This window comes from Gigantopelta aegis, chromosome 10 (genome assembly GCF_016097555.1).
Source record: "Gigantopelta aegis isolate Gae_Host chromosome 10, Gae_host_genome, whole genome shotgun sequence".
Taxonomy (NCBI): Eukaryota; Metazoa; Mollusca; class Gastropoda; order Neomphalida; family Peltospiridae; genus Gigantopelta; species Gigantopelta aegis.
In genome coordinates this window covers 37,876,873-37,901,403 of record NC_054708.1, presented here as the reverse complement: position 1 = coordinate 37,901,403, position 24,531 = coordinate 37,876,873, and positions in this window count along the sequence as shown.

The following is a 24,531-nucleotide window of genomic DNA, read 5'->3' as shown; positions in this document are numbered from 1 at the left end:
TAACCCTAAAACAGTTACATCATCGACATCAACATGAATTGTTCTCTTTCTGTCCTACGTTTCCAAACATACTTTTTATACAACTGGGTAGAAATGATTTAACACATTTGGATGTCACACCTCAGCAGCTATCTACAGATATAGTTCAGTTTACAAAATACCTATCCAATAAAAGTGATCATACCATTATTGTGATTGGACAATTACTTTGGAGTGTAAATAAAACACATCCAGGTTATAATCAACAAGTGGTACAAACAAATGTTTTGCTACAGGAAAAGCTATTGAAAAAGTAAAATTTTGGCACCATTGGGGTTTTTGGAAAGAGGATTTATCTTTCCTGTCAACAGATGGAGTACAGATCTGTGAAGATGCTTTTCGTATAATTCCCATTCACCCAAATGACTATCATCTTCTAGGGTTTGTGTGGCATAATAATTTTTATTACGACCGTTGTCTCCCAATGGGAGCTAACAGTTCCTGCCAGATGTTTTAATCTTTCAGCACAGCACTACAGTGGGTAATGATTGAAAAATATGGTGCCTCTGGCATGTCCCACATCATAGACGACTTCCTTTTTTGCGCGCCCCCCCCCCCCCCCCCCCCCCCCCCCCAACTCCAGTAAATGTAGTACTGACTTAAGTTTGTTTTTGTCATTGTGTTACAGAATTCGTGTGTCTACTACAGAAGAGAAAACTGAATGATCTACTTCCGTCATTAAAATATACGAACTAGAGGTAGATTCTGTCAAAATGGAATGTTGTTTACCAGTTGATAAATTGTGTAAGATGCGTTCGGCATTACAAGCTATGAGTAAACAGAGAAAAGTCACATTGCGTGAACTTCAACAATCACTTGTGGGTCTACTTAACTTTGCTTGTACGGTAGTATGCCCAAGGCGTGCCTTTCTCCACAGACTCATAGACCTGACCATGAAAGCCAATGAACCATACCACTCCATACACTTAAACCAAGAATCTTGGCTAGATATTCAGGCATGGCTGAAATTTTTAATATCATTTAATGGGAAAATCTAAAATATATCCAAAATATAAAAATTAGACAAATACACGAAAATAATACTTACCGATTCAAATATGAACTTTATTTTATGTATTTATAAAATATTCAAGTGAATATATGTGAGTGAAAATTATTAACTTGTACCCACTAAACGTGTTTTTGTCCAAAATTAATCCAGTAGTCTAAAGATTAAGTATGAACACGTTCCAGAGGTAACATGTTCATCGGTCTCAAACTTCATCTTTGTTTAATCATATATTATTTTTAAACTGATATATTTGTTATATATTTATTACCATTGCCTGACACCCAATGGCCGATTTGTTTTTCGTGCTGGGGTGTCGTTGAAACATCCATCCATCCATCCATCCATCATCTTTGTTTAATACTTTCATGAATATAAAGGTTACCTTACAGGAGGTCAGCATGTGGCTGTTCTCTTTTAACACCTATATACATATTCCCTTTATCATGCAGGAGGTCAGTATGTGGCTGTTCTCTGTTTAACACCTATATACATATTCCCTTTATCATGCAGGAGGTCAGTATGTGGCTGTTCTCTTTTAACACCTATATACATATTCCCTTTATCATGCAGGAGGTCAGTATGTGGCTGTTCTCTTTTAACACCTATATACATATTCCCTTTATCATGCAGGAGGTCAGCATGTGGCTGTTCTCTTTTAACACCTATATGCATATTCCCTTTATCATGCAGGAGGTCAGTATGTGGCTGTTCTCTTTTAACACCTATATACATATTCCCTTTATCATGCAGGAGGTCAGTATGTGGCTGTTCTCTGTTTAACACATATATACGTATTCCCTTTATCATGCAGGAGGTCAGCATGTGGCTGTTCTCTTTTAACACCTATATACATATTCCCTTTATCATGCAGGAGGTCAGTATGTGGCTGTTCTCTTTTAACACCTATATACATATTCCCTTTATCATGCAGGAGGTCAACATGTGGCTGTTCTCTTTTAACACCTATATACGTATTCCCTTTATCATGCAGGAGGTCAGTATGTGGCTGTTCTCTGTTTAACGCCTATATACGTATTCCCGTTATCATGCAGGATGTCAGCATGTGGCTGTTCTCTTTTAACACCTATATACATATTCCCTTTATCATGCAGGAGGTCAGTATGTGGCTGTTCTCTGTTTAACGCCTATATACGTATTCCCGTTATCATGCAGGATGTCGGCATGTGGCTGTTCTCTGTTTAACACATATATACGTATTCCCTTTATCGTGCAGGAGGTCAGCATCTTGCCGCTCTTGTTTTTACTGGATACATAAAACAGGAGTTGTATCATTGACATAAATGTTATTATGCTGGAGTTTAACATGTGGCTGCTCCGAACATTGTATTGCTCACATAGACTTTATCACTCAGGTGTCCAACATGTGGCTGCTGCATGGCTGTGATAATAACTTTACCATGCAAGAGTTCAACATACGGATGGCATCGTTAATTATAAACTGACCATAACCCTGATTTGCATTTCGTTGTGGTGTCATTATCATTGTCATGTCATCCCAAGTTGTTGAAAGTACATATTTAAGTGCAACTAGTTAAAATGAGATGCTCAACTACATGTAGATAATAAAATGACGCTGGATATGGTTAACATATTTGACAAAACAAGTGAATTATGTAGTAATCTTTTAGGTCACTTCTTTGATTATTCAACCACAATTCATGGTTCAAATTTAGTTTGAAAGAGGACCATCTAAAATTGGCATTTCATGTTAACAATTCAGGTTGTGGTTTATGTTTAGCACAGTTCAAAGTTTAAGGGGCGAGATTTAGCTCAGTGGTAGAGCCATCGCCTGATGTGCAATGCGTTGTAAAACACTTATCACCCTCGATGGTCTGTGGGTTTTCTGATTCCAACCTGTGATCCACAACTATTATATCTATAAGGTCGTAGAATATACTCTTCTCTCCATGTGAAAGTGCATATAACAGATCTCTTGCTGTTTTGTCGTTATGAGTAGCTTATGTGGTGGCAGTGAGATTATCTCTTTTTCTATCGACCAAATGACACTACCAGTGTAAGCTACTACGGTTTCCTGTGGAACTGTACGGTTCCGTGTGGTCGATTATGGTTGTGGTGAGGATTTGCTTCCGGTACCTATTACTGATAACATGGTAAGTTGCATCATGTGCCTTTGAAGACTTGTTTTTGGTATCTATGATAATCTAACAATAACCATATTCTTCACAGATGGTCAATATAGATTGGCGCTAATCAGAATAGTTGAATATTTTATCTTGGGATAAGATAATTGTCAACAAAGTAACAAAGAATACATTATTCACTTTATTTGGGCCTTGGTATTTATGTGAAATGGTTTTATACGGTGTTAACATTGTCAAAATATGTTTAAAATAAAGATATATATTTGCAAAGTACTGTATACATGTAGCTTTTATCATGTTTTGAACGTGTAAGGTTGACAAAAAGGGGGTTGACTTTTTTAGAATGTTTTTTAATCATAGTGAACTATAAATTAATTAATTAAGTCAATGTCACTGCACCGACACATGGAAAATAAAAAACATTTTGTGAATGAAGGCCGTCTTCATTACTGCAATATTAATCAAGATATTGACCTTAGTGTCCTAGTATTTGTCTACTTTGAGTGGAATCGATGTCAGTGGTAGATAGCTCACATAAGGGATACGTTGAGCCAGCTGTTTTCACTGACGCTTTCTGGAACGGTTTAGATGTGTCATATTAAAGTGAATGATCACTTCGGGAACAAGTCAAAATAATACCTTCGTAAATGTGTTGGGTTTTCTCTCATCCGAACCATTGCAGAGAGAGAGAGAGAGAGAGAGAGAGAGAGAGAGAGAGAGAGAGAGAGAGAGAGAGAGAGAGAGAGAGAGAGAGAGAGAGAGAGAGAGAGAGAGAGAGAGAGAAAGATAGAAAAAGAGAGAGAGTAAGAGGGAGAGGTGCACAAACACAAAACTTTTAAAAAACACTGTAATAAGAGGTTCGGTAGAATGTTCTGTACACAAATGATCTATGAGTTTACTGGATTTGTCTGATGTGTATTTAAAACTGTAGAGATACATTGGCGTTTTGGGTGTGGCATTAACAACCTGAAACACCATTTGTTTTAACTTATTTACAACATATTTGCAATTTTAAAGTGACAGATCCAAGTTGTTAAACACTACCACATATTTTTCACTAAAAAATCTGTTTTTATTATCTATTTCCGTACATCCTAGTGTTTCTGGTTTGTAATTCCACGAAATCTTCTAAAACCACTAGTGTTTCTGGTTTGTAATTCCAGGAAATCTTCTAAAACCACTAGTGTTTCTGGTTTGTAATTCCAGGAAATCTTCTAAAACCACTAGTGTTGGTTTGTAATTCCACGAAATCTTCTAAAAACCACTAGTGTTTCTGGTTTGTAATTCCACGAAATCTTCTAAAACACTAGTGTTTCTGGTTTGTAATTCCATGATATCTTCTAAAAACCACTAGTGTTTCTGGTTTGTAATTCCACGAAATCTTCTAAAAACACTAGTGTTTCTGGTTTGTAATTCCACGAAATCTTCTATAACCACTAGTGTTTCTGGTTTGTAATTTCACGAAATCTTCTAAAACCACTAGTGTTTCTGAGACGTAACAGTTTCTACTAGTAACTAGAGCACATTGATTTATTAATCATGGTATACATATAGTCTTCGAGAGGCAACCCGCTGCATTTTCCAATTAGTGGCAAGGGATCTTTTATATGCACCATCCCTCAGACAGTACAGCATAAACAACGATCTTTAATATACCAGTCGTGGTGCACTTCCTGCAACGAGGAATAGCCCATGGGCCCATCAACGAGGATCGATCCCAGATGGACTGCGCATGAAGCAAACGCTTTACCACTGGGCTACGTCCCGCCCCTTTTAATAAAATGGTCTGATGGTAACGTTGGAGATATATAGATAGAACTGACTGGACATATGTTGCATCTTATCCTGCCATAACTTTAGCTTTCATTTAAAATACAGTGGCTTAGAAAAGCTTTAGCTATATGTGAGCGATCACTTCCACTTTACCTGAGCTATGACTTGGTGCCTTTGCTCTACTTCAGTTAAGACTTACGGTTCATGTTAATTTATATAATTTACCCACAGATTATTTAAATCACTGCATATTTTGATGTACAAAAAATGAGATAGTAAGACATGGTAATAAGGCCAAACAAAACAAAAGTCGGTCTTTGGTCAGACAAAAGTTGCAGAGTTTTTATTTCTTTTTTTCCACAGAAAACGTGGGTATATTTGATACCGAAATAAGGGGCATATTTAAACTGAAATCAAATGCACATTATAGTTCACGTGCGATGGCATTTTGGCTCCAAATGCGGTTTTACGTCATAGCAAGAAAAGCCCTGCAAATCGACAATTTAAAAAAAGGTTGATGCGCTAGGGTCAAGATCGATGCACGTGCTGACCAGAGACCAGGAATTTATTTTGTTTGGTCTAACAGATATGATATTGGTAGCCATATGCATATTATTCATGTTTATGTTTGAAACAATGTTTTCCCTTTCTTTCTTCTTTTTTATAAATTTAAATGAACAGATTCTAAAAATTAATAATATTGGAATCTTATATAGTAATTACAAGTTTCGTCTATAATTAATTGAAATATTTGTTTTAAAAATGAAGAAAAAAGGGACAAAGTTATTTGCAAGTGGTTTTATTATACTACATGTATGTGCCCAGTGGCTCATCTCTTGTCTTGTATGTATCTTCGCATACAGCATGTCCCAGTCCACGTAATTACACAATTCCAAGTACATAGCAGGGAAATGTGCTTGGTTATGATTAGGACAGCCATGAACAAAAACAAATAGTATTAATTTGCATATTGCTGGTCTAGTTTTGAAAGAAAGTGGAAAGAGGAAACTAAAGACACAATTATCGCTTTATATATAAAACAAATGAACACCATGGAAAAAAGCATTCATAAAACATACATTTAAAATTGGTTAAATTTCTTTTTTACTATAAATGCCTTTGGCATTTCATGGTTGTTTCTTGTTCTGCGTGCTTATCGCTAGCTGTGTTTTCTTTTACTTTCTGCCATATTTGATCCATGTTTATCCCATCTTATTGCCTGGTTGAATTGTAATGATTGTCTTGTTTATGAATTTCTTGAATTGTTTGTGTGCAATATATGCATAGCATAAAAAATATTTATTTATATCACATCTACTGAATTGTAATTTACAATAATAAAATTTTGATCATGAAAAAAAGCAGAAGAAAACAGGTAAACTTCGCACACATTTTTACATTCACATCTTAAAACTGTATTTTAAACGTACGTTGATGATGTTAACACCATATAAAAGCATTATATATAAATAGTATGGTGCTCTTTGTGTCTTTGTCAATAGTTACATGTATCTCATCGTAAGATTAAAATTCCACAGTCGTGTTTAACATTTGTCGATATGAAGAGTATGGTTATTGTAAGATCATCATAGATACCAGAAACATATCTTACAAGGCACTTAATACAACTTACCATGTCTCTCAGTCATCTGGTACCGGAAGTAAATGCTCACCACAACCATAATCGACCACATGAAACCATACAGTTCCACAAACAACCGTAGTAACTTACATACGTTGCAAATGTCGAAATAACCAAATGCTAGACATCAAATAGCCATAATTTAAAATTAAACAAATATTCCGTTCTTTTCTTTTTCAAAATTTAAGCCTCTCCTATCTGAAATCGGGCCGTAATATCTCAATATATACACACCTGGTAGAATTCTTCCAAGGTTCTCATCTTTAACAATATGTTCTGGCATTGGACAAGTTCCTAAAAAGACAAAATAAATTCGTCTAATAGGTGCCCAATAATAAATAGGAAAAAATAAATACTTGAGGTTTATATATTATAACTTAGACATTTCTTGTGTTTTTGGAATTTGTATTAATATTTAAAACAGAAAGCCTTTGAGATGGTTGAAGCAGGCTCTCCTAGGTGAAATTGCAAACCAACATTTTCATCATTCTGAAACAGGGATGACATTAAACATTTTTGAATGGCATCTGTACCAAAGAATGTAGTTTTCTATCAAGAACATAGTTATGCATAGCATTAAAACAAATTAAAAAATATATATCATCAAAGCTATGACTGACAGACATAAACACCAAATGGACAAGTGATGATTGATAGCGATAGTATTTGGGGAAACAGGGGTTGTACCACTCAATACAATTCAGGCAAACAGAACTGTTCCTACATTAATAATAAACATTGATACAAAATAGATTTAAATTTTGAATATCTTACCACTTGTAATTCTGACCAGTGATTCTGCATCTAAACAAATGTCTCGAAGCATCATTTTGGCTACCTCAATATCAGAATTGGCTAAAGTAGCCTGCGTACGAGTCAGGACTTTAAATGTGGCCTTTCCATCAGAACAGCTCCCATCATTGTTGACACCCAAGCAGTAATAAATCAGTGCCATAGATTTATCAAGGGAAAGTATTTTAAAATGGCCTAAAAGTATAACAACAAAAAACAGTCAGATAAACAGACACATAATTATTACATTCTATGATATAAGACGTTTCAATAAGTAAATTCGTTCAAGATAAAACTTTGTTCATAACCTATAACTGTTTTATTTATTACTTCAACAAGCATTCATAACTGGGGAAATAAAAATAATATTTTTCACCGAATTGGTATAACATAAAATATTATTGGACACTTTGGTGTTTACAATCCAATGACTTTGTTGGTACTAAATATGACGCCATCACGATTTGGCAAACATACACAATGAAATCACCGAGTTTAAAACATTTCCATTTATGCCTCTCCATCCATTTTTTTATTTTTTTTTTATTTTTTTTTTATTTGCTATTTTAATACAATTCATTACAGATTGGTTTAACAGAATAAATAGAACTTTGGCTTTTTAAAAATCGTATTATCTGTGAAAGTGAATAAAATACAAAGGTATACATATACCTGTATGATATTGAAAATAAAGAGTTTTTAAAGAAAACAAAGTTGAGGTAATAAATAAACTATACTATACTCTATACTTATAACGTTTCGTCTCTCTAAATAATTTTCATTTGAATTGTAAAATTATAGGAGGGGACGTAGCCCAGTGGTAAAGCGCTCGCTCGATGCACGGTGGGTCTGGGATCGATCCCCGTCGGTGGGCTCATTGGGCTATTTCTCGTTCCAGCCAGTGCACCACGACTGGCATACCACAGGCCGTGGTATGTACTACCCTGTCTGTGGGATGGTGCATATAAACGATCCATTGCTGCTAATCGAAAAGAGTAACCCATGAAGTGATGACAGCGGGTTTCCTTTCTCAATATCTGTAGGTCCTTAACCATATGTCTGATGTCATATAACCGTAAATAAAATGTGCTGAGTGCGTCGTTAAATAAAACATTTCCTTCCTTTTCTAAAATTATATTTCTTGGGACATAAATTTTATAATAGTTGGTATCTCATTTATAATCATATATGCAATAACTGGAATTATTTTGGTATGGACATCTGGTATTATAATATGACACTACAGAAAAACAATACTAGTATACATAAAGTGTGAATACGTCCATTTTGACACAAAAGAGTAATTGCTTTTATATAAACACATTAAAAAGTGTACCTTTTTGATATTTGTGTTTCAATGAATAAACCCAACAAATATCTGCCAATGAATTACTTTACCTCTTCGATTTATTTTCCCACTAGACCAAATAATTAAGTCTAAATACAAAAGGTAATGTCCAACCTATTTGTCCTTCAAAGGAAAACGTGTAGCTCCCAGAAATATTGGTCACAAAGTATGTGTCAGCTTCTGCTGGCTTGCATATACTGTCATCTCCACTACAAAACAAGAAGCAGTTTTCAATATCATTTCAGCACTAAATCATAAATTAACTTAAAGGTTAACTTCATAATAATATTGTGAACTTTGAGCTCTACAGTTTAAATCTATTTTAGTCTATATTTTGTATTTCCAATAACGAGTTAAAAAGTACTTTTGATTTCTGAAGATCGATTGTAAATGAGTCTCAGTTAATACCCCACTCCCACCCTCGAGTCAATGGTCAAGGGCTTTGGCGTGTTAACCATATTTCACATGTTTCACTTTGGATTATGGTGACAACAAGCAAAATCATTAGCGGAATAGATCACCGAGGAGGAAGCATCTGCCAGGGATGGTTCGTGGGGGGACTGATGATTCAACTACTGGGGGTAGTTCCTTCTGCCCCTACCAAGGAAGGATCCAATACCATCAGGGGCAGTTAAAGAGGACCAATGCTGGCAGCTCCTATGCCGGGGGCAGTCCATTTCATGTCGCCGTCCCCTTCAAGAGAGTGCCAGCACAGTCCGTGGTGGGTGGGAGAAACATAGCAATCGACATATTGTTATGAATGACCTGCCGGCTAGGCCTAACATCAAGCATCTAGATGTAGGTGATATGCAGTAAGTTTACAGTTCCAGAAGAATCTGGGGAGAATCTCAGTCTACCCGGTTTTAGGCGTAATACATCTTTAACAATAAAATAAATTATCAACTTACTCCGAGGTGGATAAAGAAATCTGGAAAAAATGGTTCTGAATCTAGTATAAACTTAAACGGCACTACATGGGAGCAAACTAAGTGATCATTTAAAACAAATTGATCTGCAGACCTAAAGATATGTTAAACAAGCTTATTGTTGTGTATAAATAAGAACAGAAGGCACAATAGTGACAACAAATTTAATTGTCTTTGGTAAGGTTTTTCTTCAATTTAAATAAAATTCATGTATAATTGAAATTTGTCATGCATCATTTTCTGCTGAGTTGTCATCTCATAGAGAGAGGCTATTTGTCTTCTGTCATTTGTCAGTTGTAGACACACTTGTCATACATCACGAAATCAAATCACAGATAATAGTAGCATATGTGGCTTAAAATCCTACCTGCAGCATATCAATCGATATAAACATCACAGATATAAATACTACGACCCCTCTCCCTTAAAGTAAATCAGAAAAATGGGGGCTAAGCTACTCATTTCAGAGATAACAGTTAGAGTATATGACTACCCTAGTTCCGAACAAAATTTTAGTATTTCTTTTACAGGTTTCAAGTGCAAGGCTACTTGACACAGTGGTACTAGATGAAATAAAATTGCATACATTTTTGGCCCAGATGGAAATATTTTATTTTTTTTGTACAACAAGCACTCACATATATCACCAACGACAGGACTTGTGACATTAACTGCTCTATCAAAAGTGGTGTGCACCTTGACCTTTTACCCGGCCAGCAGTTATTTGATTTAGTGCCTATAGCACCTTTTTATACATGGTAGCTATATTTTTTCATTAGGAAGTTTTTAAAGGGGTTCAATTTTGTAATGAACAAGTAAGGTTTATGGCTAATATTTAAGTTTTCTTTCGAAAACAAAGAACTATATAAAAGACAACATATGGACATATGGAAGGTTTTTTCTGTTTTTACAAAGAAAAACAACAAATCTTAGCTCAAATTGTTTCTGCTATTAATACCATCTTATATTATTGCTGTTTTTTAAAACTTGTCTGAAGAGTGTGAATTATGGCTATCTAGTGTTAACTGGATAATAGGAATTGTTTAAATGTAACACAGGTGAACAAAATATGACATCACAATTACAGTTGCAAGTGATTTACCAAATATTTTCACATTTACCTCCACATTCTGTAAAGAAAAGTCAAGTTCCCGTGAGATACAAAATGAACAGGCCCTTGACTGATTTCTCCAACACTAAAGACATCTTTGGTGGAGTACTGAATGTACCATGCTCCAGATATCTGAAATATATAAAATCTTCTATACATTAACATATCATTCAGCCAGACCAAACAAGAAATTTAAACAACTGACACAGAAACCATTATCAGTTTTCAAATTACTGATACATGCAATAATAATTCAATTTCCTTCAAAAAGTAAAATTGGTTATTGGTTAGGTTATAAAATGTTATCACTTTCACGGCATTCACAATAAGAGAGGGATGGGTGCAAAGCCAGCACCCATCCCTGGATGTACAACTGTATTGCCAATGTAAATAATAAATGTTGTATCGATATTTGGACAAATTTGATTAAAAGTTTAAGTGTGGACAAAATTATTCTGCTCTCGCCTCCTCTCAAAAAGGCGAATACACTTATGATAGGATTGCATGGTTTTACTTTTGTAGTTTTTTAATTTTAAAATCAAGTTTCAATAAAATATTTGTTTGCATCATGGGGGGGGAAAGAGAGAGAGAGAGAGAGAGAGAGAGAGAGAGAGAGAGAGAGAGAGAGAGAGAGAGACAGACAGACAGACAGACAGACAGACAGACAGACAGACAGACAGACAGACAGACAGACAGACAGGACAGACAGACAGACAGATATACAGACAGACAGACAGACAGACAGATATACAGACAGACGGAGAAAGAAAAACAGAGACAGAGAGGCAGCAATGCGGTGACTGAGCGAGTGAGCCAGTGTGTGAGACAAGTTATACAGCATATTAAAATGGCTCTTTTGTGCGCGTCCTGGCAGTCCATACAGCTATTGATGTACCAGTCATGTGACACTAGTTAGGACTGGACGAGGAGCAATTGAACCTGCGATCAAACGCACATCAGGCAACTTATAACCCATCCATTTACATGTTAAAGTTTGTTTTGTTTAACAACACCACTAGAGGACACTGATTTAATATTTAATCATCGGCTATTGGATTATTCTGACATATAGTACATTTGGTTATTCTGACATATAGTCTTAGAGAAAAACATCTGCTACATTTTTCCAAGGGATCTTTTATATGCACTTCTCCCACATACATGACATCGCATACCACAGTCCTTGATATACCAGTCGTGTTGCACTGGTTGTGACGGGTAAAACAAACAACCAGACAATGGTTTCACTGATATGATTCGATCTTGCGACGCATGGACCTGAGGTTAACGCACTACCGACTAACTAGGTCTGCCCTCACTTACATGTATGGATAGTAATACAAAGATACATAAATAGTGATGCATAGAGAGTTATTACATAATGAACATATATCTGCATTCTTATTGGTAGAAAAACGGTCACACAACATTTCGTAAATAATGATATTGTCCTCAGTCAGTCCCACCGGTCCGATCAAAACTTATATTGCCCTGGGAGAACCAATGCAAATAAACGAAGAGAAAAAATGCTACCTAATTAATGAGTAGGTAAGGTAATGCAACTTTAACTGCTTATTTTAATGTAACCAACCACAAAGTTGTGACACAACGCTTCGCTGTCCTTACACAAACTGATAACACCTTCATTCATAATAAGTTTGATTCCGACAGACAGACAAGGTGAGTACTCGTCAAAATTATTTTGTAAGCTATATTTCGCTGATACATTAAAATGCAGTTGGATTCGGTACTCCCTGGATTTTATTTAACAAATATACAATGCATTTGGAGGCAATCGGTAACTGTTCAGTATAAATGTATGTTCGGATTTATCACTTCTTTTATTATTATTGATATGTATAGATAGTGATATATAGATAGTAATAGATATTGATACATAGATAGCAATTCATATATATTGATACATAGATACACAGATAGTAATACATAAATAGTGATACATACATACATAGATAGTAACAGTGATACATATACCAAGATAGTGATACCTAGATAGTGATACATAGACATATGGGACGTGGCCTCAGTAGGTGGGCTCAGGAGTTGAGCAGCTTGAGTGTCTTTCACGGCGAAAATATAGAATACCATGTACTTTTTGTTGGGGTTCTATAATTTGAACAAGGTTAATAAGCTGCTACTCTATAGTGTGAAGCAAAGAATTTGTCAAGTGAGCCAAAGTGTGAATAATGGGTTGTGACTGGTGTTGTAACACTCGTTAATTTTACGATGTATGCAATGCATATCCACACAAAAGGTACTCTCAAAATTACAATCAAATTATTATATGTGACCTAGATGAGTGAGTGAACTGAAAGCAAAATATTGTGCAATATAGGTACGAAACAACTTCAATCGATTCTAAGTCCTTACATATTAAACATATTCTATATACAGAATCTACAATTCACTAAAAGTATTGACTTACCGTGCTTCCATTAAAATGCTTTACAGCTGGAAGGTGGTCCAAATTACATCCAACAGCAGCATGTTCTAAGAAAAATATTTTAAAATGCATTAAACACAACTGACCTGCTTGGTAGTGCACACAACACGGTATCATTAGTGCTATATAATTTGTCATGACCCCAAGCACCTTTCGACAACTAATTTTACATTTTCTAACATTATGGTCGATTCATTGTATTTTGTCATTTTAGAAAAACATATTAGATTTTATTTTACTATGATCATTCTGTCTGCTTTAGACCCATTGCTCTAAATACTTAAAATTCGTTTTCGTTTTAGCCACCACAACATACTTTAACTGTTAAAGTAATAAATGAAGTTAATTAAAATAAATAAAATTAAAATAAATCGCTGAAGTGCAATGATGTACCTTTTGTGATCACACTCACTAAGGCTTGTCTCCTTTGGAGGGAAGTGATGGTAGCAGTTGCCCCTATATCAATGCTCTGGTATTCCCTATTATACCCTACTATTAGTAAAGCCTGTGTCACACAGGGAACTTTAAATGGAGTGTGGTGGCCACTGCCCCCCCCCCCCCCCAAAAAAAAAAAAAAAAAAAAAAAAAAAAATGTTTTAAATACAAAACAAAATAAAATATTATTATTATTATTATTATTATTATTATTATTATTATTAATTATTATTATTATATAATAATAATAATAATAACAATAATAATAATAATAATAATAAACGACCGCCTTGGATATTTTAAAATATTCAATATGACGTCCAAGATGGCTTCTAAAACACACATAACTGGCAATATTTAGGGTATTTTAACACCTATGGCCAAACTGTTGATGTCTATGACGGTGTCTTAGGGATCAAGAAATTAATTTTGAACTACACCAAGTTGATTAAGGCATTGCAACATCATTTATCTCCAAGGTGGCTGCTAGTACCGCAGTCAGAACAAGGAAAACGGCAATGCATCTTATTTTAAATCGACAAGGCAAATATTTTGATGTTAGTGAATGAGTTAAATGGATCAAGGGATTCATGTATAACAACATTCTCCTAATTAAGATATTGCATCATCATTTAAATCCAAGATGGCCATGGAAATGGCTGCTACAACTCAGAACTTGGTGAGATCTGACATTCTATTCTACCCTGAGCAATAATTTATACTTCAAATGCATGGCTTTATTGTGCAAGGAATTCAGTTCTCGCATTCACTTTCTATTAATACAGATATTGTTTTTAATATTTGCTTGAATTCAAGATGGCTAACAGAACTGCATCAAAAAGAAAAAGAAACCTTACGCGTTACCAGTAAGGCAGAACTTGTGGAACTGTGATTACATGTAAGTAATTTACTTGTACGTTTTAAATACATATTTCTACAATATGTTGTTGGAAATGTATTTTTGTATATCTCTCAATGACATAAAGACCATACAGACTTCATAAATTCATAGTTTGGTCATTAAAAGCTTAAAATTGGGGAGTATAACCTCTCTCTTTTTCCTCCATGGACAACGTTTAGCGAACCTGTTTAAAAAACAATTAGGTTCAGTTTCCTGTGTATTGCAAGTGCGGATCAAGGATTTTTTGCAGAGGGTCCATAACTACTGAGAACAAATAGGAAAACAACTGAAAAACAATTCGGAAAAAAAGGGTAAGGGGGTGAGACACCCCGGTCCCCTTGTACCCGCGACTGTATAGGCATATACAATGGATATCTGGCCATTTTATTTAAATCTCACGCAATAACCTTAAAATTGTGTGTATCTTCTACATGAATAATAATAATAAAATAATAATAATAATGTGTTTATTATTTCATAACAAATAAGCCTAAATGTAAATAAATATAAATGTAAACAAATTAATTTAATGCATTGTAATTTACTAACCATTAACACATCTGTACTTAAGTTTGACATGAATAAAAAAAAAATATATATTTCAAAATGTAATATATTGATATTTTATTAATGTAATTAGGTATAAGATGACAACTTGCAGAAACGACAGGTACGATTCACTCCAAAGGAAGATATCATGATTTTGAAAGAAGTCTTAGCCGAAAATCCATTTGGTGACAAAACAAAATGGACAACAGTTGCCGAGAATGTGAGAACGCTACTGTTGATAGATCAGATTAAGAAGGATGATAAAGAAGCTTTAAAGAGGTTTATGTTATATGTCTTCACACACCTCAGAACTTAATACCAATTTTTATTTAAAAAAAACCATTGTCTAATATTTGAAAACATTCTTTGGACATTAAAGAACAAAAAATATGGTTCCAATTTATATAAACAGAAATAGAGTCAATGCCACCTTTGACTATGCAAGAATTAAGGTGGCTGCTTAAAATCGGTCAATATGTACATTAGATGATAGAAACGTAAGGTGGACACTTAAGACAGGTGGCAGCTTAATAGAGTGGTCCATTGGAAACAGGTTTGATTGCACAAATATTCTAGGAAAATAATTGTATTATTGTTCAGATTTGTTAGAGTACTCTCTGATTCGAAAATCATTTATTGAACTTACCGTAACATGTATTTTAATTTTCGGTTTAAGGTCTGGTACGGAGGGAGAATACAACGAGAAAGAAAAGTTACTTCACAAGATTACAGATCTGATTGAAAATGAGACTCAAAAAGAAAGGACAACATCAGGAAGACTTAAAGGGAAAAGAAATCCGTACGAGGGCACTTGAAACTCTTACACTAACAACAAATGGTAAGGACATTACACCGAACCATACTATAACATTACAGTTAAAATGTATAATTAGTAATAATGTACCTGATTCAATCAATTGTTATATCAGTTGGGATTTTCAGGTATTATACATAATATCTGAACCAGGCTGACATTTTAGGCATAATAACTGGCATTGATTCCATGGTTGTTGACTGAGCCAGTGTATCAGTCGTTTCTCTTTGGGATTAAAATGAAAATGAATTAATCATTATGGTAGAGGCCAAGTTTTTGTCATACTTTCTACGAGTTTGCCTAATGAGATGGTTGAACTACCAGCAGTTATACATGTAGTTAGACGCATGTAATAATTATTATGTGCAGAACGTTCTTCAGTTATGTGTATGAAATGTATATACAAAGATTCCAGTAATGTACATATGTATATGCGTACATTTTCAGAGGTGGATACAGTGGGCAGCATGATTCAGTTTCCATAACTAGCTTAAGAGTTTGACATTTTCATGAGGAGTATTGGTTCGCGCTCGACAAATTGCAGACACGATGGGCCACAGGAGATATTGTTGCCCTTGAAAATATATTTTGTAATTTTAGGGGAAGGTGAGGTTGCTCCAACCAAACGAAGCAAAAGTGAACACGTACTGGAGAATCTAAGAGATAAAACAACCAGAGAAGAAAATGAAGGTGGATGAACTGGAAATGAAAAAGGAAGAACTAAAATTAAAAAGAGAATAGTTTAAGTTGGACAAACAAGAAAGACAACAAAGGCTGGAGAACGAGAAGCAGCAAAATATGTTAATGTTGGAATTAATTAAACAACTGATAAAAAAAAAAAATCACAATTGAACTTATAACACTTTTAATTAATAAATAAAGCCTGTGAAATATTATATTATTTTGACAGATTTTTTTACTGGTTGAATCATTGACAGCACAGTTTTTAATTAACTGTTGAGGTTGCACCATTAGTTTTCATTTACGTTAATAATACAATTGTTTCAAACTTTGCTGTAGTTAATTGAAAAACTAAGTACACTAAGATGATAAAAAAAATTCTGAATCCTGATATTAATGCAAACACAGACTGTTAAGTTTTACTGGTTAGCGTATTTATTAGTCCCCTACGGGTCCATCCAGAGAGGACTATATGTTTCATCTCCTTCCTTCTTTCTGTATGTATGTCAGTCGGTCTGTCTGTCCATCTGTCCATCCATCTGTCCCACATGTTTTCCAGATGTGTTTTTTTACAGAAGGCTTTGAGATATTGAAATTTTGTGTATATCTTTACATTTTACTCTTATAGATAAAGTTTGACTTTCATGGCAATTTACCCATTTGTGACAGAGTTATGGTCCCCGAACTTGGGCAAAGTGAAAATTGGTTTCAAGAACTTTTGTTTTGCAATACCTGAAAATAATGAAGGGGAAATTTTGTATATATCTTTATCATGTACTGTTACTGATCAAGTTTTAACTTTCATGGTGGTTTACCAACTTTTGCACAGATGTTTGGTCCTTGAATTCAGAAAATATGAAAAAACTGTTGGGTCAGGTAGGTGACGTGTATTGCTTTAGTAGTACTTTCAAAATGCTTGTTAACCAGTCAAATAGTCCTCAAGTGTAGGTGGTCTAATCCATAATGGTGGTCGATTTCACTGCCACAAAGGCACATGTGGCAGTTGGTCAAAAGTCCCCCAATCAGAACATACTTCTCAAAACCCCTGCAAGTACTGTAACCTCACCGTGGTGCAGGGTTGTAACATTCTCTATGAGAATGACTAATACAGTACAATTCCCCTTTTGGAGCACCTTGTTGGCCGTGAGGTGCATCCCGTAATGCTGGATGATGGGATCCTGGTGGTTGAGTTGGGTGCATATCTACGGATACGTTTTCTGGCAACACACCACTTTGGCCTGGAGTTCAGCTAGACGGATGGTCAGGGAGGCCCGACCTGATCAGTCGGCTGGTCATGTCAAGCTCAAGAGTAAACAACCTTACTTTTGTTATATTAGCCAAGAACAATCATTGTTTCACTGATCAGTTGTATATGTTGCTCTTGGGGCGGTCATAAAGGTCAATCAGGTGATTTATTATTTTGTATTGCTGGAGTATATCAACCATGTACCCCTGACATGACTGCCTGGTGGATATCCGCAGCATCATGTCCCCTTGTTGGACTCCGTGGTGGGTGGGGGCATGTTTGATGAATTATGAAAACCATATTATGGGTGAATATAATATTACCAATCCTGATGGGACCCTGAAAAGGGTCCACAACGAGGTTTCGGATTCTTCGACCTCAGATGAAGATTCCACGACTTGTCAATTCAAGAAATCAAAAGTGATTACATCACATACCTGGCCAAGGTTTCTTGTTATAGGTTCATCCAATGAAGGAGCCTTTCAGAAACTTTCTCCGTTTGCCATTCAAAAAGGGCTTGAAGGCTCAAAAGTGTCAAGAAGCTGCGAAATGGATCTCTGTTGGTTGAATGTGCCACAGAGGTTCATTCCATAAACCTGCTTAAATTGAAATTATTGTGCAACATTCCAATACTAGTGTCTCCACATTCCTCCCATAATTCATCTAAGGTAGTGATTAGGTCAAGTGACCTGGAAGGAGTTAGTGAGGAAGAGATTTGTGAAAATCAGTGTTAGTCAGTGAAACGGATAAAAATCCTCCAAAATAATGAAATGATTCCAAAAATATTCTAGTTGTCATTTTCAGTACACCTTCACTACCTTCATCAATTGTAGCCGGTTACTTGAACATCCCTGTTGACCCATACATTTCAAATCCCTCGAGGTGTTTTAAATGCAAAAACATGGACATGGGCAAAATTCATGTCGTAGCATACTGACATGTGCTCGTTGTGGTCTGTATGATCATGACAGCAAGACATGTCAAAATGTTATGGCATGCATCAACTGCAAGGGAAACCACTTTGCGTACTCCGAAGAGTGCCCAAAGTGGCAGTTTGAAAAACAGGTTCAGAAAGTAAAAACTGACAAAAGTCTGTCTTTCACTGAAGCTAGACAGGTTGTGGAGACCATGACACTGCAGCAGGTAAATCGTATGCTGCTGTTGTTAAGGTCTTTACAAGCAATGCTTCAGTTCAGACAGATTTAACTCGGTCAAAGATCAATTTAAGAAGATTTCTGATATTATAAAATCTCAGCGACAGGCAAATAAAGCTTCACAGATAAAAGTTACAAAAATTATCCAGGTGTCTTTGGATTTTACGAATCCGTTAAAAGGTTCAACTGCTGAGGAGGCAGGTCCTAGCAAACCTTTGTTATGAAAAGGCACCAAAAGTCACAATAAGGATGGTTGGTTGGGACGTTTGAAGAAGATTGAACGACGTGTCGTCCCTATCAGTAATCCCTTTGATTTGGTCCTTTAGATATGGAAGTGAGTGATGAGATTTGTGATTCATCAGAAAATTCGCAATCACAAAAATCAAAGTCTAAATTAACCCCCATATAATTCAGTTATAGAGTGAAACTGTCGTGGGCTTAGGCCTAATTTTGATGAATTAAATCCTTTAATTCAAAAATATAATCCTCTTGCAGTGTGTCTTCGTGAAACTTTCCTGAAGGACACTGATTATATTACTATGCGAGGATTTAACCTCTATCATAAGTTTCATGAATCTGAAAATAGAGCATCTGGGGGAGTTTCCATTCTTGTTAATGAAAATATTCCTCAGAGTATAATGACGTTAACTACAAATTTACAAGCTGTGGCTGTAAAAGTCATAGCTCATAAAACTATAACTCATGTTCAGTTTATTTACCTCCTTGAAACATTTTAATTTCAATTCTAGAGATCTTCAAGATCTCATTAACCAGCTCCCTACTCCATTTATTATTATGCGAGATTTTAATGGTCACCACACTTTGTGGGGATGTGAGGATGTAAATATTAGAGGAAAACAATTGGAAGACTTAATTCTTTAAAATGACTTGCTTTTATTTAATGATACAAGTCATATATATTTTCATTCTGCTAATGATTCGTTCACTTCTGTAGACTTAACCCTTTGTAGTCCTTCACTTTTTCTTGATTTCTCCTGGAAAGTTGGTTCTGACCCTTGTGGTAGTAACCACTTTCCCATTATTTTGGAGAATGATGGACCTCCATCACTTGAAAGGGTTCAAAGGTGGAAGTTGGCTAAGTCAAATTGGGTTCAGTTTCAGCATCTGTGCAACACTCGACTGCAACAATTTGCCATTACTGATGCTGATGACACCATGTCTTTGTTTACTTCCATCTTGAAGAATATTGCAGATGAAACTATTCCTAAGACTTCGGCAGTGCCAAAGCGTTTCAATAAACCATGGTTTAATGATACGTGCAAGAAAGCATTCAAAGAGAGAAACAGGTTACTTGAGCATTTCAAATGTGAACCTACTGGGGATAACCTGGATACATTTCGTATTTCTAGGGCAAAGGCTTGCAGAGAGATTAGACAAAGTAAGAAAACATCTTGAAGAACTTTTGTCTCCAAGCTGAATTCACAAACATCAGTGAAATATGTCTGGAATAGGATCCATAAAATTAAAGGTAAAGAATTCAGTAATACAGTGCATCATTTGTCTGTCAATGACACGGATGTCACGTCTCATCGTGACACTGCCAATGCATTAGCAGACAACGTTTCTTAAAATGTATCTTCTGCTTTCAGTACAGATACTTTTACATCTGTCAGAACTAAAGCTGAAAAGCAGTCCATTAATTTTTCATCTGAAAATGCTGAAGTATACAACTGGCATTTTTGGAGGAATTGCAGGATCCTCTTCATAGACCCCATCATACTTCAGTAGGACCGGATGAAATGCATTATCAGTTATTGAAACATTTACCTGAATCAACTTTGATGGTTCTTTTGAATATTTGTAATTACATCTGGATTTCTGGAGACTTCCCTTCTGATTGGAGGAAAGCAATTATCATTCCTATTCCCAAACCTGGTAAGGATCCAACTAATCCTACTAGTTATTGCCCTATCACTTTGACAAGTTGCATTTGTAAAACCATGGAAAGATTTATCAATTGTAGACTTGTATGGTATCTTGAATCCCATAAATTGTTTACTAACGTGCAATGTGGGTACAGATCTAGACATAGCATGGATTTGAAACATTTTGTAGGGAAGTTTTCATCAATAACCAGCAGTTGGTTTCAGTGTTTTTTTATCTGGAGAAAGCCTGTGATACCACGTGGAAGTATGGGATTTTAAATGACCTCCATGGCATGGGCCTTAGAGGTCGACTTCCTGTTTTTATTTCTCAATTTTTAAAAGATAGTTCAGGTGGGGTGGACTTTGTCCGACATTCACCCACATGAGATGGGTGTGCCTCAAGGTAGTATTCTGTCAGTAACTTTATTTTCTGTGAAGATTAACAGCATCATCCAGTGTTTAGCACCTGATGTGGATTGCTCGTTATATGTTGATGATTTTCAGATTTGTTATAGATCATCCAATATGAGTATCACTGAACGTAAGTTGCAGCTTTGTTTGAATAAACTTCATCAATGGGCAACTGAAAATGGCTTTAGATTCTCAAAGGCAAAAACGGTTTGTATGCATATCTGCTAGAAAGGAAGAAAGGAGGTCTCCACTTAGATCCAAAGTTGTTTTTGGACAAAAGTCCAATTCCAGTTATGAAGGAAACTAAATTTCTGGGGGTTATATTTGACAGGAAGCTATCCTTTGTGCCTCAACTTAAATATGTTCAAACGAAGGGCTTAAAAGCTCTCAATATTTTAAAAATCATTGGTAATGGGGAGCAGACTGCAAGGTTATGCTCCATCTGTATATATCTCTTGTGAGGTCAAAACATGATTATGGATGCATTGTGCATGGGTTGGCACACAAGTTTTACTTGCAGATGCTAGATCATATACACAACCAGGGACTTAGGTTTTGTCTTGGTGCATTTACAGCATCTCCTGTAGAGAGCTTGTACATTGATGCACACGAACCTTGTTTGAGTGCTAGACGTGCAAAGCTTTCTCTGCAGTAAGCTACCAAGATTAAATCTTTACCGAAACATCCTACACATAATGCGGTGTCTGATAACAAATATATGAAGTTGTTTGATGCAAGGTCAAATGCTATTTGTACATTTGGTCTTTGCATTCAGTGGTTTTTGTCATCCCAACATTGATTTAACTGACACTACCACCTTGGTGTATTTCACCACCTAACATTGTGTTTGATCCTGCGTATCTGAAGAAAGATTGTTCAGATGCTGTTGTGTATAAACAGTTTTTCATGGAAATTCAAGACAGGTACCATGATTACATTCCTGTGTATACAGACGTATCACAGGATAGGAATTCTGTGGCTTGTGCTACAGTTTTTTTTCATGAGACACAATACTTTCCATGAGACTGCCTGACTCGGCATCGATCTTTAGTGCTGAAGTTCGGGCAGTCATTAAAGCCTTAGAAGAAATAAAGGATTCTACTGCATCCAAATTTATTATTTTTACTGACACAGTTTCGTGTCTCCAAGCTTTACGCAATATGAAGCTGGATCATTCCTTAATCTGAATTGGCCTTTTTATCCTTTGCCAATAAAGACATTGTATTTTGTTGGGTTCCTAGCCATGTTGGCATCAGGAGTAATGAAAAGGCAGATTCTGCTGCCAAGTCTGCTTTGGATTTGCCTCATGCTAGGGTTGGTGTACCTTATAATATAATTATTGATTTTAAACATAGCATCAATCAATTTATTTTTTTTGACTTGGCAACATGATTGGGACGGTGCGGTTGCAAACAAGCTTCATGCTATCAAGTCAGTCTTGGGAGAGTGGCAGTCTTCCTATAGGAAGTTTTGTGTCGTGCTCGTATCGGTCATACTTACTGGACCCATTCGTTTATTTTGAAGAAAGATCCTCCACCTCAGTGTGAGTACTGTCAGTGTCTTCTGACTGTACGCCACATTTTGGTGGAGTGTAAGCATCTGAGAGAAACTAGAAAAGATATATTTGGCCAACGTAATTTAATAGAATTTTTTCGATTCCATCCAGAACTTATATTACAGTTTCTAAGTGATACTGACTTTTATTCTAAATTTTAATTGTATCTATCTGATATTTGTATTTTTGCACAGTTCTTTACACTGTGCTTTAATTTAACTGTTGAATGTTTATATTGATGTTGATGATCACTTTATTTGTTTACATTTACCATAGTTTGACACCCAATAGCCGATGTATTTTTCATGCTGGGGTGTCGTTAAACATTCATTCATTCATTTATTCTCCTCCCCCCACTCTCTCTCTCTCTCTCTCTCTCTCTCTCTCTCTCTCTCTCTCTCTCTCTCTCTCTCTCTCTCTCTTAATAACGACATTTATTCATATTGGTATTACTGCCAACTGCACATTTTGCTCGAAAAATATCTCCATAATTTTATCCGAATTTGAAGATTTGCTCCAGTCTAACACCCACACCCAACGTCCACCCCCGTCTCGTATGCTCTGTCTCTCTGTCTGTTTGTCCGATGCCATATAACCGTAAATAAAATGTACTGAGTGTATCGTTTGATAAATTGTATTCTTCCTTTTCTCTCTCTCGCTCTCTCTCTCTCTCTCTCTCTCTCTCTCTCTCTCTCTCTCTCTCTCTCTCTCTCTCTCTCTCTCTCTCTCTCTCTCTCTCTCTCTCTCTCTCTCTCTCTCTCTCTTTTGAATGAAATTCAATACAATGCTTAACATTTATTGTGAAGTGGTGGTCTAGACTGTGGAAAACAAACTTTGTAAAGGGGTTAGATCATGTTCCCTGGTAAACATATTTAAAAAAAGAAAATCCGCTTGGAGCAGTGTGGGGTTGACCCCACCCACATCCCACCCATCCTTCTGGCAATGTGCCTGCACACGCCATGCATACCTGGGGTTTTTTCTTTATAAATATTTTGTCTGCAGCAATATAGGCATATTTCAAAATACTCGTTTTCGTGTCGGATGGAATTTGAAACTTTGCCCTTCGTTTTCCTTTTAAGTCATTCACATTAGGAAGTAAACTAGCATAGTTTTGTATAAGGCAGGAGGAGCTGTATTAATGCCATGCATAATAACTTTTTGTATCGGACATTGATAGAAATCAAAGATGTCAACTTAATAGAATCAATGCAACATCCTATTAAACGTATAATGAGGGAACATTGATTAACAAATGATTTTTCATAATCATGAAACATGTTTCAAATCTAGATTAACTAATTTATTTTCTCTGATTAGCTTCTTGTCTTCTATAGGCACTATAGTTTTGGTGTCAATTGGATATAAAAGTTCATATATTTCATCAGTATAATTTTGATGAACTACACCTAGATATATTATATATTTTAAACTGATTTCTTCATCATTAAATGTCACTAAGAAATGACAGTCATGACTCTTAGAAGGGGCATTCCTGACTTTACAGACATTTAAACATGTCCCCGGTATTCAGAATATTTATAGTAGCTTAAACTTGATTTTTTGTTTTACATGCATGAACATTTTGAAGGCACAATCTAGTTTGAGTGGAAAATATGTCTTCTTACTACCCTATACTGTTTCATCATATTACATATGCACTAACGATGGA